The 15,823-nt window shown below is 37.2% G+C and overlaps 1 long non-coding RNA gene across 1 annotated transcript in view; it reads right to left on the bottom strand.

Moving 5' to 3' along the window:
* LOC128314334 (uncharacterized) overlaps positions 1 to 15,823 on the bottom strand; it is a 443,125-nt gene that overhangs the window by 369,346 nt on the left and 57,956 nt on the right. The window lies entirely within an intron of this gene.

Here is a 15,823-nt window from a genome sequence, read left to right on the forward strand (position 1 = left end):
TCTCTACTTTTTCTCTATTTCTCCAAGTCTTTTTCCTTCCTTCTTTCTCCTTTGTGGCTAAAGTTGACCTACTGCATAGAACCAAACCTATCACTTTCTGACTACTTCACAGGTACTAAAAAGCCTTGAGGAAATTCATGAAGCATCATTAAGCACTGAGTTAAAACTCTCAATAGGAAAAAAAGTGTGCTTCATTATAATCAAGTCAGAAAATAGATCTGCCCTCCATTTTCAATGTACTGCCAAACATCTGTGCCATGTTAGAAGAGTCACTAGACTTAATGACATGTGTGTTCATCCAAGTTGCTTATTATGACCATGAGGTGAAAATGAATACCACTTAATCCTTGTTGGGTTAACTTGCTCACTTTAAATCGCTGTTCATACACCCCTCACCCTCAGCTTCAATCTTTGCCCTAAGCTCACCCTCCTAATCTATTTTCAGAAACAGCTGTTAAGTCACTTCTTCATTGGATAGATATCATTTCTATTGTACTAGTCCTCAAACATAAATGTGCATATGAATGATCTGTGTATTTTGTCAAAATTTAGATTCTATTTCAGTAGATCTGGAGTAAGACCTAAAAATTTTCATTCCTGACAAGCTCCCAGGTGATGCCAGTGCTGCTGATCTGAGATCATACATTGGCCTAAGATGTTCTTTAGTAAATACTGTAATAAATAACATTGTATGGTGACGGATGATGACTACACTGATCAGAGTAAGGACTGTATAATGTATGGAAATGGTGAATCACTATACTGTACACCTGAAACTGATATAGTACTGTATGTTAACTATACTACAATAAAATAAAATTAAAGTACAAAACAGAACAACAACAACAACAACAACAAGAAAACACTTAGAAAATACAACTGAAAGGTGAGCAAGGAAAAAAAAAGTCATTGTAACCTTTTATAGGGTTTTTGCAGTTCCAAACATGGGATCTGGCAGAGAAATTATACCAGCTACGTATGTATCATTTCGGCCAAGTAAGTGTCCAAATGAGTCCATCAAAGAATATTTGTTGAATACCCACTTCAAAGTCCTTAGTAAAATATTTCTATTTTAGCTTTGTAGATATTTCCTAAAGCATTTGCCATTTCAAACTCCAAAAGACTTCTAAGTCTTTTAAAGGAAGTCAGTAACCCATAAGTCATTAATATTCTCCTCCTTTCTCTTTACCTCCTCATCACCAAGTTTAATATATACACATACATATACATATACATATACATATACATATACATATATGTGTATACCTTAATTTTTGAGAGAGAGAGAGAGAGAGAGTATGAGTGGTGGAGGGGCAGAGAGAGAGGGAGGGAGACCCAGAATCAGAAACATGCTCCAGCCTCTGAGCTGTCAGCACAGAGCCTGATGTGGGGCTCGAACTCATGGAACCATGAGATCATGACCTGAGCTGAGGTTGGACACTTAACCAACTGAGCCACCCAGGCACCCCACCAAATTATATTAATATAAGATTCATAGGGGCACCTGGGTGACTCAGTCAGTTCAGTGTCCAACTCTTGATTTCAGCTCAGGTCATGATCTCAGCGTTTGTGTGTTCAAGCCCCACATTGGGCTCTGCACTGCCAGTGTAGAGCCTCCTTGGGATTCTCTCTCTCTTCCCCTCCCCCATTTGTGTACTCTGCCTCTCAAAATAAACTTTGAAAAAATTACCTTTAAGGTCTGTGCAGATGAAGGTAAGGACCAAAGAGGCTTTCCAGTGTCCTCAGGTTGTACTTACCCATTTACTCAACTAATATTTACTAAGCACATACTATGTGCCATGCACTGTTTACTTTGTAACTGAAGAACATAGACAAGCCAAGTTTCTGCAGTTATAGGGCTCATATTCCATAGGGGCAGCAGATAGACAATAAAAACCTAAAAATATATATAATTTCAGATAATAAGTAAATGACTAAAATAAAACAACGTAATAAGACATAGCATGACTGAAAAGTATTGTTTCAGAAAGGATGATCAGAGAACGCCTTTCTGTGGTGATCCCATCACACCCAAGAAATAAAAGATGAGGAGCCAACTATGGAGAGAGCTGAAAGAAGACCATTTTCACAATCTAATTTCTATGATTTATTCTGTAGAGTGTGTCCCTTCAAGTAGTAGTTTTGTGTGCAGAATTCCATGAGTCTCACTGAGTGTGTCTGAAAAGGTGCCTTGCAAATCCAATTACTTGCTACTCAATTATCTCTGATCTTGCCTACATTTTTTGGTTTTTTACAAGAAAAGATTAATGTCGACCGTTCACATGGGGATTGGCTTCTTGAGGATAATAGGAGTGTAGGTACAGATTTTAACGATCCTGGAGCAAACTGCACATGGAATTTTAAGCCCATCATACACTCCAGGAAGGGAGGAAAAACTTCTCTTTAATAAGCATTTATTGAGCACTTATTACATGAGAAAAATGTATTTTTTTAAGTTTATTTATCTTGAGAAAAAGAGAGAGAGAGTACAGGAGAGAGGCAGAGAGAGAGGGAGACTCCCAAGAATCCCAAGCAGACTCTGTGCTGTCAGTGCAGAACCTGAGATGGGACTCAATCTCATGAACTGTGAGATCATGACCTGAGCCGAGATCGAGTCAGACACTGAACCGACTGAGCCACCAGGCACCCTGAAATATGTATTTTTTAATAAAAGAGTGAAATATGAGTACATAGAGATGAATATTATATAGATCCTGTCTCCAAAGAATTTACAAACAAACTATAAAATAAAATGGAAAAAAGTGAGAAACTAGAAGTACAAGTGATGGGAATAATCACTTATAAGAAAGGGTGATTAATTTCTACTAGGAGAATCTGTAAATATTCCAGTAAGAAGTTGGTATTTGACTTTAGCCTTGAAATATGAAACGTGGGGACTATATCAACAGGCAGCATTAAAGGCCCTGGCATTTAGGGGTGCCTGGGTGGCTCAGTTGGTTATGCGTCCAACTTCGGCTCAGGTCATGATCTCACGGCTCGTGAGTTCAAGCCCTGCATCAGGCTCTGTGCTGATAGCTCAGAGCCTGGAGCCTGCTTCAGATTCTATTCTCCCTCTTTCTCTGGTTCTCTCTCTCTCCCCCTCTCTCTCTCAAAAATAATTAAACATTAAAAAATGGGGCACCTCAATGGCTCAGTTGGTTAAGTGTCCAACTTCAGCTCAGGCCACGATCTCACAGTTTGTGAGCTCAAGCCCCGCGTTGGGCTCTGGGCTGACAGCTCAGAGCCTGGAGCTTGCTTCAGATTCTGTGTCTCCCTCTCTCTCTGTCCCTCTCCCGCTTACGCTCTGTCTCTCTCTCTCAAAAATAAATAAACATGTAAAAAAAATTTTAAAGCCATGGCCCTAGATGAGATAAATTAGTCAATTAAACGGAGGGCACAAGAAAGTCCCAAGGATTGAGCCCCTTACATAAATGTGAGCCCCTCATCTTGAAGATGAGGCACAACAGAGATTTCAACCATGTCACATGATGCACAGACCCAGTAAGATGAGTAGTGAACACTGACTATGAATTTAATAATTTGGAGATAACTGGTGATCTCGAAAGGGTGGAGGGAGTGAAGGGGAGTAGAAGATACAGGCTTTAATAAGTCACGGGGATAAAAGGTCCAGCATAGTCAATGGTATTATAATAGGGTATGATGACAGATGGCAGCTACACTTGTGGTGAGCACAGCATAATGTACAGAAATGCTGTACACCTAAAACGAATGTAACATTATGTGTCAACTGTATTCAAAAATATTAAAACGAGCTGTTTGAGTACAGAGTAGAAAGGAAAAATTTTTGAAGTAGAGTCAAGAGAAAATACAAGAATTGAAAACAGGCACTACAGATTAATGTTTCTCAGACTTTAATGTCATTATAAATCGTGAAGATCCTTTTAAAATGAAGTTTCTGATTCAACATGTCTAGAGTAGGATCTGAGAGTCTGTATTTCTACCCAGCTCCTTGGTGGCTGATGTTGTTGGCCAATCATAGTTTAAGAAGCAAAAGAAGAAAATCCTTTCAGAAATTTTCTATAAAAGGGAGCAATAATATGGGATGAGTAAGCAAATTAACAGGGGGTGTGTACAGGGTCAAGGTAATTATTTTTAGAATTCTCATTACCACAGCAAGTGTGTTTGAATGTCAGTGGTATTCTCTCCAGTGTTGAGAGAGAGAAAAAAAAAAATGAAGATGGAAGAGAAAAGGGATAATTGTTTGAACAATGTCCTTGAGTAGTCAAGAGAAAATAGCATCCAGTGATAAATGAAGGGAAAGCCTTGGAATGAAGCACAGACAGTTCACACATACTACTAAGGAAGGATACAAGGTTCCTGGGTATAGATGTAGATGAGTTGGACAGTGGAGTGCATAGAGGTTCTCTTCCAATTGTTTTTAATTCTCAGTTCAGTAAAATACTTAGCTGATAGGACTTGGGAAAAGATGTTAGATATTTGAGGAAAGAGAAAACAGTGTGAAATAATCATGAGATGCAAAGAAGGGTTGAATAGGTGAAGCACAAGAGACCTTTTAGGGCAGAGAAACCTGTACTATATGATACTGTAATAATCGATACATGTCATTATACATTTGTTGAAACCCACAGTATACAACACTAAGAGTAAACATTAATATAAACTATGGATTTGGGGTGATAATAATGTGTCAGTGTAGGTTCATCAATTGTAACAAATGAACCACTCTGTTGGGGGATGTTGGTAATGGAGGAGGCCATGCGTGAGTGGCAGTGGGGGCCAGAAGGGAAATCCCTGTACCTTTGCTCAGTTTTGCTGTGGACCTAAAACTGCTCCAAAAAATAAAGTCTATTATATAAATAAACACATAAATACATAAACATGAGAAAGTAAATTGACCAGAACAGTTGTTCTCAACCCTGTCCACTTTTGACCACTCACTGACCACTCATTTGACCACTCAACCCTGTCCTCATTGGCCACAATGACCACTTTTGTAACATATTTTTTAGCACCTTTGCTACTACTGTAAAAATAAAGTAATAATTTAACCTAGCTACACACATATTTTTAAATCCACATACTGTCCTCACCATAATACAAAGAAATGAAAGGAAAGTAAGTCATAATAAACTAACAGGTATTTACACGTGGAAATGCTCAGGTCTGAGTACAGAGAGACTAACATCATCTCCATAAAACACTTACTGCCCTCTAGGGGGCGATACTACCCTTGGTGAAAATAATTATGTTGCTTGACCTGACTTCCCGTTAAGCTTTTGTGATTTTGCAGGAGACCCATTAGCAAGGTTGTTTGTTTTCGTCAGCTGCTTGGATGTAAGTAAGTAGAGAGTAAGTCGAGTCACATCTAACCAGGGTATCACCTTTACTCTTTACTGGGAGAGTAAATGGACTGATCAGGGCGCAGGGCAGCTTAAAGTCCAGGTCCACAATCCCTTTCTGCATTTCCATAATTTAAGAAGATCATGGAAAAAAAACAGAATTTGATAATATTGTTCACAACCCATTTGGCAGCAAAATCCATCCTGAATAGACTCATAGCTATTTAGAGCCTTTACTGGTCCCACTTCTTTGGGAATAATCATCAATTTCATTGCAGATGGTATTATACAACATGGTATAGGAATTACTATCTTTCTAAAATTAAAAAGAAAAATGTGAACCTGGAAATATATGAGACCTCAGGGGGTTGGATTTATGACCAAATTAATAAATTAATTGAGCCATGTAATCTAAGGTGGACCAGATAAGAATCAAGGGCAAGAGCAGTTGAGGGGCAGTGAAAAGGCAAGAGCCACTGGATGGCAGATCATCGCACTGGAAATACTAGAAGTGAACTGAGAAGGTTAAAAGTGATGGTCCCAGACTGGGATGCTTTTAAATGAGACTATGAATCCGTACAGTTATAGGCAATGACAAGTTTGAACTCTGAGGTGGTAGAGATGAGGAAGAATCATCCACGCGGATACCAAAATCACTAAGGTAAGCATGGGATACTTGGATTTGACTGCATCAAGGGGTAGTGCCGAGTAATACAGTCTGAGAGCCTAAACGTCTAAAGAACGGGATGGTGTGAGCAAGAAGAGAGAAAAGAAAGGTCTGGAGGGGGCGATGAGGGACAAGGGGAACATTCACCACAAACATCCTCGTGGTATGGAGTGATGGGAGTGAAGAAAAAAGAGCCTCAACCTGAGAAGGGTTCAGGGAAAGCCAGGTCCTCTGCTTTGTTAGGGCTAGAAGATAATGGTCATTGGCAATCCAAGAGCAAAGAAGGACTGGGGATTCTGAAAAGGCAACAGATTGGCTTACTTAAGGAAACATACAGAGCCTTGTTACAGGGAGGACCACTGCAGAAGCGTTTGGCCACTTGTAGCAACTGAGGTAAATGGGAATAACTGGCTCAGTATTAATGCTATGCATAAACAACAGCAGAATTTTGCAAATGAACCAGCCCTATTCAGCTAAAATGGGGGTTCAGGGCTCAGTAAACTTTTTCTGTAAAGGACCAGATAGTAAGTACTTTAGGTTTTGTGTCACAATGACTCAACTCTGCCAGGGTAATACACAAAGTAGCCATATCCAATAGGCAACTGAACTGGCACGCTTCTTTTCCAGTAACATTTTACTCATGGTTAATGAACTTTTAACTTGATAGAATCTTCAATGTCAGAATATATTATTCTTCTTTTGATTTTTTTGTTCAATAATTTAAAAATGTGAAAACCTTTCTTAGCTCATGACAGGCAGCAGACCACATCTCGACAAGGCACCACAGAGAGAAGACGTCTGAAATTTTACCCCTTCTGTGGAGGGGGTAAAAGAGATGAACAGGTTGCAACCAGACTAGGGAGGTCCTGAAAAAGCATGCTAATAATAACTTTTCACTTTTTTTTTTTTACGGTATGCTTAGGACCTACTCAAAATTGTCACAGAGGTAAAAGATATCATCTCATCAGTGTTCAGGAAAATAAGTGGCTGTCAAAGGAATAACAGAATGGAAAGACAAGAGAGTGTCACTTTAGAAGTCTTGGCACCTACAATGAGGGGACACAAATGCCCAGAGACCCCTTTGTTTGAGAAAGGATAAGCCATTCAATGTCATTAGAAATAATTACAGTGGCAATGCTGAAAGGGTATTAAATATACAATTGACTTTCTCTCTGATCATACTGTAAGCAGGAAGGTATCAAATGAACAAAAAAACAGCAATTCAATACCCTGAAATGGAACCCAAAGAGGGAAGAGGACTGTCGATAAAAAAAACATATACAAGACACAGAGACAGAAAGGAAAGAATATTTAGGAACATTAAAGAGACTTCACTTGCAGGAGTCAGAAGGTAAGAAGAATATGATGCTGGTGAAAAAACAGGGGAGTGGAGGTACACATGGGGAACGTTAGAAAAGGGGATCTAACGGTATGGTCCCTCCAGTTACCAAAGCTAAAATTATCTTCTCTTGGGTTTGAGAATTCTTTTTTATGACAATTCCTTAAAATAACTTCCTCTCTTGAATTTTATGACTGGCTTTCCTGGGTGAAACCCCAGAAGCTAGGGAAAGGAGAAATCCCATCGTAGAGACTATAAGTGATTCTTACCCAGAAAGGCACATCTGAAACCCATTCCCAGGTTCAAACAACTCCTGGACTCGGCAAGCAAGAAACACTTGTAGAATCCTACGATAGCAGTAATTTCTTGGATCCCTCTGCAGGAAAGAGAAAAATATACCCAGAAACTTCTGCCATTACTCTCCATATTCACCAAAGCAAAAAATCCCAGTAGAAGGGAAGAAAGTTGGCAAGGACTCAAGAAAATCCATTACTTTCTATATTGCCCTTTGCTATTTACCGACTGTACTCCTAAATGGGGCAATTAAAGTTTGGTACTGGGCTGCCTCTCTTTTCTACCTCCTCCAGGAGAGGGGAGGTTAGTAACCTCCATATGAAAAAATAAATAAATAAATCATGGAGATACGACAGAGTTTGAAGAAATGTATGTACACTGGCCCCAGCCTACCACTGAAGCTGAAACCAGAATGAAGCAAAAACCAGGCAAGTGATAATCTGGGGCAGAGAATTTCAGACAGAAGACAAGTGCAAAAATCCTGTCAGTGAGCTTGGCATGGCTGTAGAAGAACAAGAAAAGAAGGTTAGGCTTGGGAGAAAAATTCGTACAGTTGACGCAGAGGTGGTGGGTACCGGCCAGATCACTGGCTGTCTTCTAAAGAAGGAATCTGAATTTTTTTCTGAGGGAGATGGAAAGCCTTGAAGGAAGTGGCATCTCATTTACCTTTTCAAAAGATCACTGTGGCATACCTTATTCTTTCAATGGTGCCTTTTAAATTTCATAATTTCAATCTCATCCAATTTATCTTTTATTTCTTTCTATTCAATACTTTTTGTGTGTTGACTAAGAAATCTTTCTCAACCTCAAATTTAAGAAGATGTTCTTCCATTTCCTTCTCAGAGTTGTATTATTTTATCTTTCACGATTATATCTACAATCCATAATTAAAGCTACAATCTTGGACTTCTTTTTGTGTGTAGTATGAATGAGTGGTGAAGATTCTTTTTCTTGCCACGTCGATAGCCACTGGTCTCAAAGTGTTTTTGGAAACACTAGTCTTTTCCCACTGCCACCTTTGTTATGAGTCAGTGTCCTAGTCAATTCAGGCTTCTATACCACAATACCATATGCTTCCACATACCAGATTTATTCCTCATAGTTCTGGAGGCTGGAAGTCAAGATCATGGCATCTGTATGGCTGATTCTGGTGAGAGCCTTTTTTTCCTGAGTTGCAGACTGCCAGCCTCTCATTGTATCTTTACAGTGATTGAAAGAGAATGAACTAGCTCTTACCTCTTCTTGTAAGGGCACCAATTCTATTCATGAGGGCTCTACCTTCATAACCTAATTACCTTTCAAATGCTCTGCCTCCCAGTGCCATCATATTGAGTGCTAGATTTCAGCCTATGAATTTGGGGGAGGACACCGATCAGTCAGGTCATTCCAGGTGTACAGGTCTGTTTCTGGACTCTGCTCTGATACACTGAAAGTCTTTCCATCGTTTTAACAAACTTTATAGAAAATATTTAATGATGCAAGTTAAAAAGATGGATGTAACTAGAAACATAATTCTTACTTTGCTTATTCCTGCTGCACTCTCTTGTGGATAGGAGGGCGAAGTATAACTGGAAAACTGAGGACCTGCACTATTTATTAATATAAAGTAGATCACCTACCCAACTTATTTTAAAGCACATTTGAGATTTTTTTTTAGTTGAAAAAAAAGATATATTTAAGTTCAAAATTAAAGACAGTCTGGGGGGCACCTAGGGGGCTCAGTTGGATAAGTGTCCAACTTCAGCTCAGGTCAAGATCATGGGTTCGAGTCCTGCATTGGGCTCTGTTCTGACAGCTCAGAGCCTGTATCCTGCTTCAGATTCTGTGTATCTCTCTCTCTCTCTCTCTCTCTCTCTCTCTCTGCCCTTCTCCAGCCGGTACTCTGTCTCTCTCTCTCTCTCTCTCTCAAAAATAAATAAATATTAAAAAAAAAAATTTTAAAGACTGTCTGAATCACTGATGTTCATACATTTACCCATTTTGATCTGTTTCTAATGACACATATAAACAAATTATTTAGATCTACATTTTTCAAACCTGTTAAAGTTTGTTTACTTATTTTGAGAGAGACAGAGAGAGAGAGGAAGAGACAGAATCCCAAGTAGGTTCCGGGCTGTCAGCACAGGCCTGATGCGGGGCTCAATCTCAGGAATCGTGAGATCGCGGTGGGGGGTCAAAACCAAGAGTCAGATGTTTAACTGACTGAGCCACCCAGGAGCCCTTCAAACTGTTTTGACTCTGACAAAATACTGGTAACTACTCATTAATGGGTTCCAACTCACAGTTTGAACAACATGAATTTAGATCTGAAAATTAAAAAAAAAAAAGGACTATACATAATTGTGTACCTCACAACTAGTAATTTTATTTGTAGATATGTCATCATCTAATTTTATCACTTCAAAAATAATATAAAACAGTAACCACAATGTTCTACAGGTTTTCTATTTAAAGTATATACACCTCAAAAAGCCTGGAGGAATAATGTGTCACAATGATCTTCTCTTGCAACAATGTGTATTTTACTGGTTTTCCACTTACCACATTACAGATACAAAAGACCTGTAAAGGTATTGTTAAATGGCCGATTATGTTGTATAGAATATATCCCTAAAAGCCACAGTACTTCTACATAGAGATGGCACTGAGTTTCTAAAAGGTTTTCTGAGAGGTATGACTCTTGATTTGCATCTTGAAAGAGATATAAATTTGGAATCGGGGTTGGTGGTGAATTTCATGGGAGGAGTGGTATTAGAGACAATATCCTAAGACATACATTACATTTTTCTGGGCTGGAACTAGAATTAGATTGTGGAGCTCATGTCTGTCCATTAACCAGATCCTAAATGCAAACTAGCATCTGCAATGAATCCTAGAACAGATTTTTTTTAAAGATTAGTGGGAAAACTGATGAAATCCAAATAAAATTTTGTTAATAGTATTGTGACAATGTTGGTTTCTTAACTGTACAAAATACACATTGGTTATGTAAGACATTAACATCAAGGGAAGCTGGGTGAAGGGATATATGAGAACTCTCCATATCATCTTTGCAATTCTTCCATAAATCCAAAAGTACCTCAAAATATACGTTTTTTCAAAGACCATGAAATCTGAGGTTGACTCCAAAAATTTTTTATGGGAAAGAATAAGGCAGGAACTAATTCAAGTTAGAGGAGGCCCTGAAAATTTTCTTCAGGTGAACCCAATTTTAATAGGTTCTTTAGTAGGAAGAAAGGTTATGTGAATAGTCCATTCTTCAGAGGAAAAAAGGATGTTATGAAACTGCCAAATAATAACATTCACAAATCATTGCCAAAGCTCAAAGAGAATATGCAGTCTGAAATATAGCTTGTAGGTCCTGCACTTAAGCCCACGGCTGAATTCTCCCAGAGAAAATGAAACATGACAATATTTGTGTGGTTACAGCTTTTGTCTAAAGAGCATAAAGACTGTTGAAATGTATGACAGTATAATGACAAGTCTCAATTTGTCAGTGTGAAGTACCAAACAGCTTCCTCTTAGATTTAAAACAAAAAACAAAAAAACAAAAAGCACAGAGTCCACCCTCACCTATTTCTCCCACTCCCCACTGCCACCTCTGGGCGAAGTGGGCCAAAAGGGGCAAACTTCCAGTTATAAAACAACTAAGTCATAGAGATGTAACGTATAGCCTGGTGACTCTAATACTAATAATACCATAAATTGTGTATTTGAAAGTTGCTAAGAAAATAAATACCAGAAGTTTTCATCACGAGAAAAAATCTAACTTTGTGGCGATGGGTGTTAACTGGATTTTTATGGGGACCATTTCACTACCCATATATGTATATAATCATGTTATACGCCTGAAACTAGTATTATGTTTATGTCAATTACATCTCATTTTTTTAAAAAAGTGCAGAGTCAAAATGTGCCTTATTATGCCCTCTTAAAAGTCATCATCTACTAAGATACCACATTCTAGGTAGAAACATCGATTATTGACTGGGTTTTGGGTGTTTTTTGTTTTTTGCAGAGAAACTCTAAAAATACATTTTAAAAGCTCTTTAAACAACTGACTGAACTTGAAAAAATTAGCTTTAAACTTGATGTCAAGATAGAAAGACTTGGGGTCTAAACTTTGGCCCATAAAGGAATACCTGCACAGCTTTGAAGAAAGCATTTGTCATTACTGACTTATCCACTTCTTTATCCATAAAATGGGTAATAACAATTCATAAGGTTGCTATCAGTACCAAATAAGTATGTAAATAGGCAGTATAAATGACAGAAAATAATAAAGCAAGAAGAGACTTCTTATAAAATGATGGCATCTCTAAAACGCCATAATATAATGTGAAATGCTATATCTCAAATAATTAAGCACACTTGAGTTCTATTTTTTTTGCAGTCTTACTGAGAACTAATTGGCATACATCACTGTATAAGTTTAAGGTGTACAGCATGATGGTTTTTTGCATCATTATGAAATGACCACCACAATAGGTTCAGCTAACATCCATCTTCCCGTCTAGATATAATAAAAGGAAAGAAAGGAAAAAAGGGAAGAAACTTTCTCCATGTGGTGAGAACTCTGAGGATTTACTCTCTTACCTTTCCCATATATCATAGATCAGTGTTATCTATAGTCATCATGTCATATGTCTCATCCCTAGTACTTCTTTACCTTATAAATGGAAGTTGTACCTTTTGACCACCTTCCTCCAATTTCTGTTTTCCCCCACTCTCTGCCTCTGGTAACCACAGCTGTGATCTCTTTTGCTTTTCTCTTTCTTTCTTTCTTTCTTTCTTTCTTTCTTTCTTTCTTTCTTTCTTTCTTTCTTCTTTTTTTAAATATTTACACATAAGTGCTATTGTAGAGTATTTGTCTTTCTCTGACTTAGTTCACTTAACATAATGTCTTCAAGTTCCACTCATGTTGTCACAAGTATTAGGGATTCCTTTTTTTTTTTAATGGCTGAGTAATATTCTGTTATATTTATACACCAAAACTTTTTTTATCCATTCATCCATCTATAGACACTTAGTTATTTCCATGTCTTGACTTTTGTGAATAATATTGCTATGAACATGGAGGTACAGATATCTTTTTGAGTTAATATTTTCATATCCTTTGGATATATTTCTAGAAGTGGGATTGCTGGATCATATGGTAGTTCTATTTTTAATTTTTCAAAAAACTTCCATATTGCTTTCCTCAGTGGCTGCACCAATTTCTAATCCCACAGGGGTTCTCTTTTCCCCATGTCTACCCAGCATTTGTTATCTCTTGCCTTTTTTGATGAAGTCCATTCTAACAGGTATGACACTTGAGTTCTAATCTGAATTTAGGTGCTTAGTTTACTTACTTGCTTTTTTGGCTCCTCTGAATTATCATTTTTAAATGCAAATAAAATGATGATAATAATAATAGTAAAGATAATAATTTTATAAACTTGATTTCTAGATACTAAAATGAACAATGCATGTAAAGCATTCAGTTAGTATTAGCTAGATCAAACACAGATTGAAGCTCCAACAATGATACAACAGTTTACAAATTTAAGGTTAATACGCATTTACATATGACATGCTTTCTGGTAACAGTCCATTCCCATTACTCTTAGGATGAAGATCTAACTTCTTACCATGGCCTACAAGGCCCAAGAGTTTAGCAATGCACATTCTCTCTTGCTGTCCCTCCTTAAATAGTTATTCCCTCTACTGTTAGAGAAGTTCTGCCTTCCAAACTGCCTTCAGATCATAGCAGTTTTCAGGGAACCTTCCCTGAACTTCCAGATTCCATCACAGCCTCCCATTATGGGCTCCCATAACACCAAATGCCTACCCTTCATGGTCCTAATAATAGCTGCATTTGACATTTACAAACCATGATTGTTCAGTTGTCTGCCTTTATTTGAGTTTTTGATATTTATTCACTATGGATTTTTGCACTAACTTTTATTTCTTGAAATACTGCATTAAAATATTAATTGTAGCCATTCGCAATGACATGGATAGAGCTAGAATGTATTACACTAAGTGAAGTAAATCAATCAGAGAAAGAAAAATATCATATGATTTCACTCATATGTGGAATTTAAGAAACAAAACAGATAGATGAACATATGGAAAGGGGGTGGGGAAGGGAAGAAAGGGAAACAAACCACAAGAGACTCTTGATGACAAAGAACACACTAGGTTGATAGAGGGAGGTGGGGGGGGATGGGCTAGATGGGTGATGAGCACTACAGAGGGCACTTGTCCTGGTGAGCACTGGGTGTTATATGTAAGTGATGAATCACTGAATTCTCCTGAAACCAATATTGCAGTGTATGTTAATTAAAATTTAATTAAAAAAAAAGAAAAAGAAAAATTCAAAAATATAATTAAAAAATTTAAAAATGTAATATCATTAATTCTAGTTACCAAATTTTTTGGCATTCCTTAAATTTTTCTGTGGGGAAACCTGTGAGTTATTTGCCTCACCCTAGTTTCCGGCCCTGCTACTTCAGCCTGCAAACTCCAGAAGGCCAGGGATCCATACCCTCAGGGCCTAGAACAGTGGCCTATCTGGGGAAAAAAATACCTTAAATATGTGTTGAGTGGATTAAAGCATACTTACAGTTTTCACAATATTTATAGTATTTCACATTCTAAAAATACCTTAAATATGTGTTGAGTGAATTAAAGCATATTTATAGTTTTCACATTCTAAGCTTTTTAAGGAAAATATTTGTTTGTAACACAGAAATAAGCAATCAAAATAGAATTTTTAAAAACTAGCCAGGATGTTATTTGTAGAAGAATTACCATGACTAAAATTCCAGCATCCAAAAAATTACTTGCTTCCATGCACCATTCTCTCTGTACCAATTTCAAAAGGCAGCCCACTTATGTTTCATGGTTTAATTGGTTCCCTAGCTCATTTTGGAGAACTGCCCTTGAGCGAGCTAGGTTCACATGACAACAGACGAGTGCCTTCTTTTTGGTTTACTTCTTCAGGAAAGCTGAAACAAAATAGAAGCAAAAATAATTTATGTAGAAGGTGGAGTGTGAAATGTAAATTTAGATTTTCTAAATATGTCGCCTCCAGTTTCCAGACAAAGTCACACTAACACAAACCAAGTGAACAGACAGAATCAGTGGTGAGGAAGGGATTATAAATTAACCTAGTTGATTGTATGTACTGTCTCAACTGTTAAGGGACTGATAACAAAAGGGTGTAGTCGGGTGAATTTGATAAAAGAAAGGATCTTCAGCTTAGGTATGTGTGCATATCTCTCTATATATATGTATAACTATCATCATCTTTTACATATAAATTATATTTGAAATAAAAATATAAGTGATATATAATGTGTATATAACTTATATGTATATATTCAAATAAAACATGTTCATCTCTTAATATATTATCTATATATATAAATTATAGATACATGATTATATGTCACTTATTTATATTTTTATGTATGTATATAAATATGATGATACACAGAAAGACAGAGAGATACCTCTGGTGATGAGGGGGACTTTCAAAGACCAATGACATTGCCATATAAAGGCTTGGAAAGAATGGTCTATTAGAATTCTTGAAGTTATTTCTATTGAAACCTAAAAAATTAACATTTTTATCACCAAAAAAAGGGTTGGTGAAAACCAGCTCTGAAAACTTGTCTATAAAGTTTATATAGACCATAGTATGGCGCCACAGAGAACAGGAGAGAAGCAGTTTCTCACAATTTTTGCCTTCAGAAACTCACCTACAAATAACATATAACAAGGTAAGGAGCTAAGGAAGCTTTATGTAACTTCAATCTCAAACGGATGAGGATCTGGTATGACTACCAGGGGAGATGAGGGAATAATACCTAGAAAAACAGTTCACATATTTCCCCCATTGGAAATGATCTTTTACTTTCTGACCTCACAACTGATATTCATTCAAAACAAATTTAAAAAAAAATAGCGTGGAGAACTGTTCCCAGATATATATGTGAATTGCAGACAAGCTTCAAGTAAAATTTAAGAGGTTTTTAAACATTGATTTGGGTTTTTGTTTTAATGGTCTGTGTGCTTACACGAACTATTAAACTTCACTAGACCATAGCCAATGGCAAGCGTTGATTGACCGCGGCTTTCAAAGTGAGTTGTGTTACCTTTAAGGATATAAACAGTCACATTAATGCCCGAAAAAGAAAAAAAAGCAGTAATTCT

This window comes from Acinonyx jubatus, chromosome B1, assembly GCF_027475565.1.
Source record: "Acinonyx jubatus isolate Ajub_Pintada_27869175 chromosome B1, VMU_Ajub_asm_v1.0, whole genome shotgun sequence".
NCBI lineage: Eukaryota > Metazoa > Chordata > Mammalia > Carnivora > Felidae > Acinonyx > Acinonyx jubatus.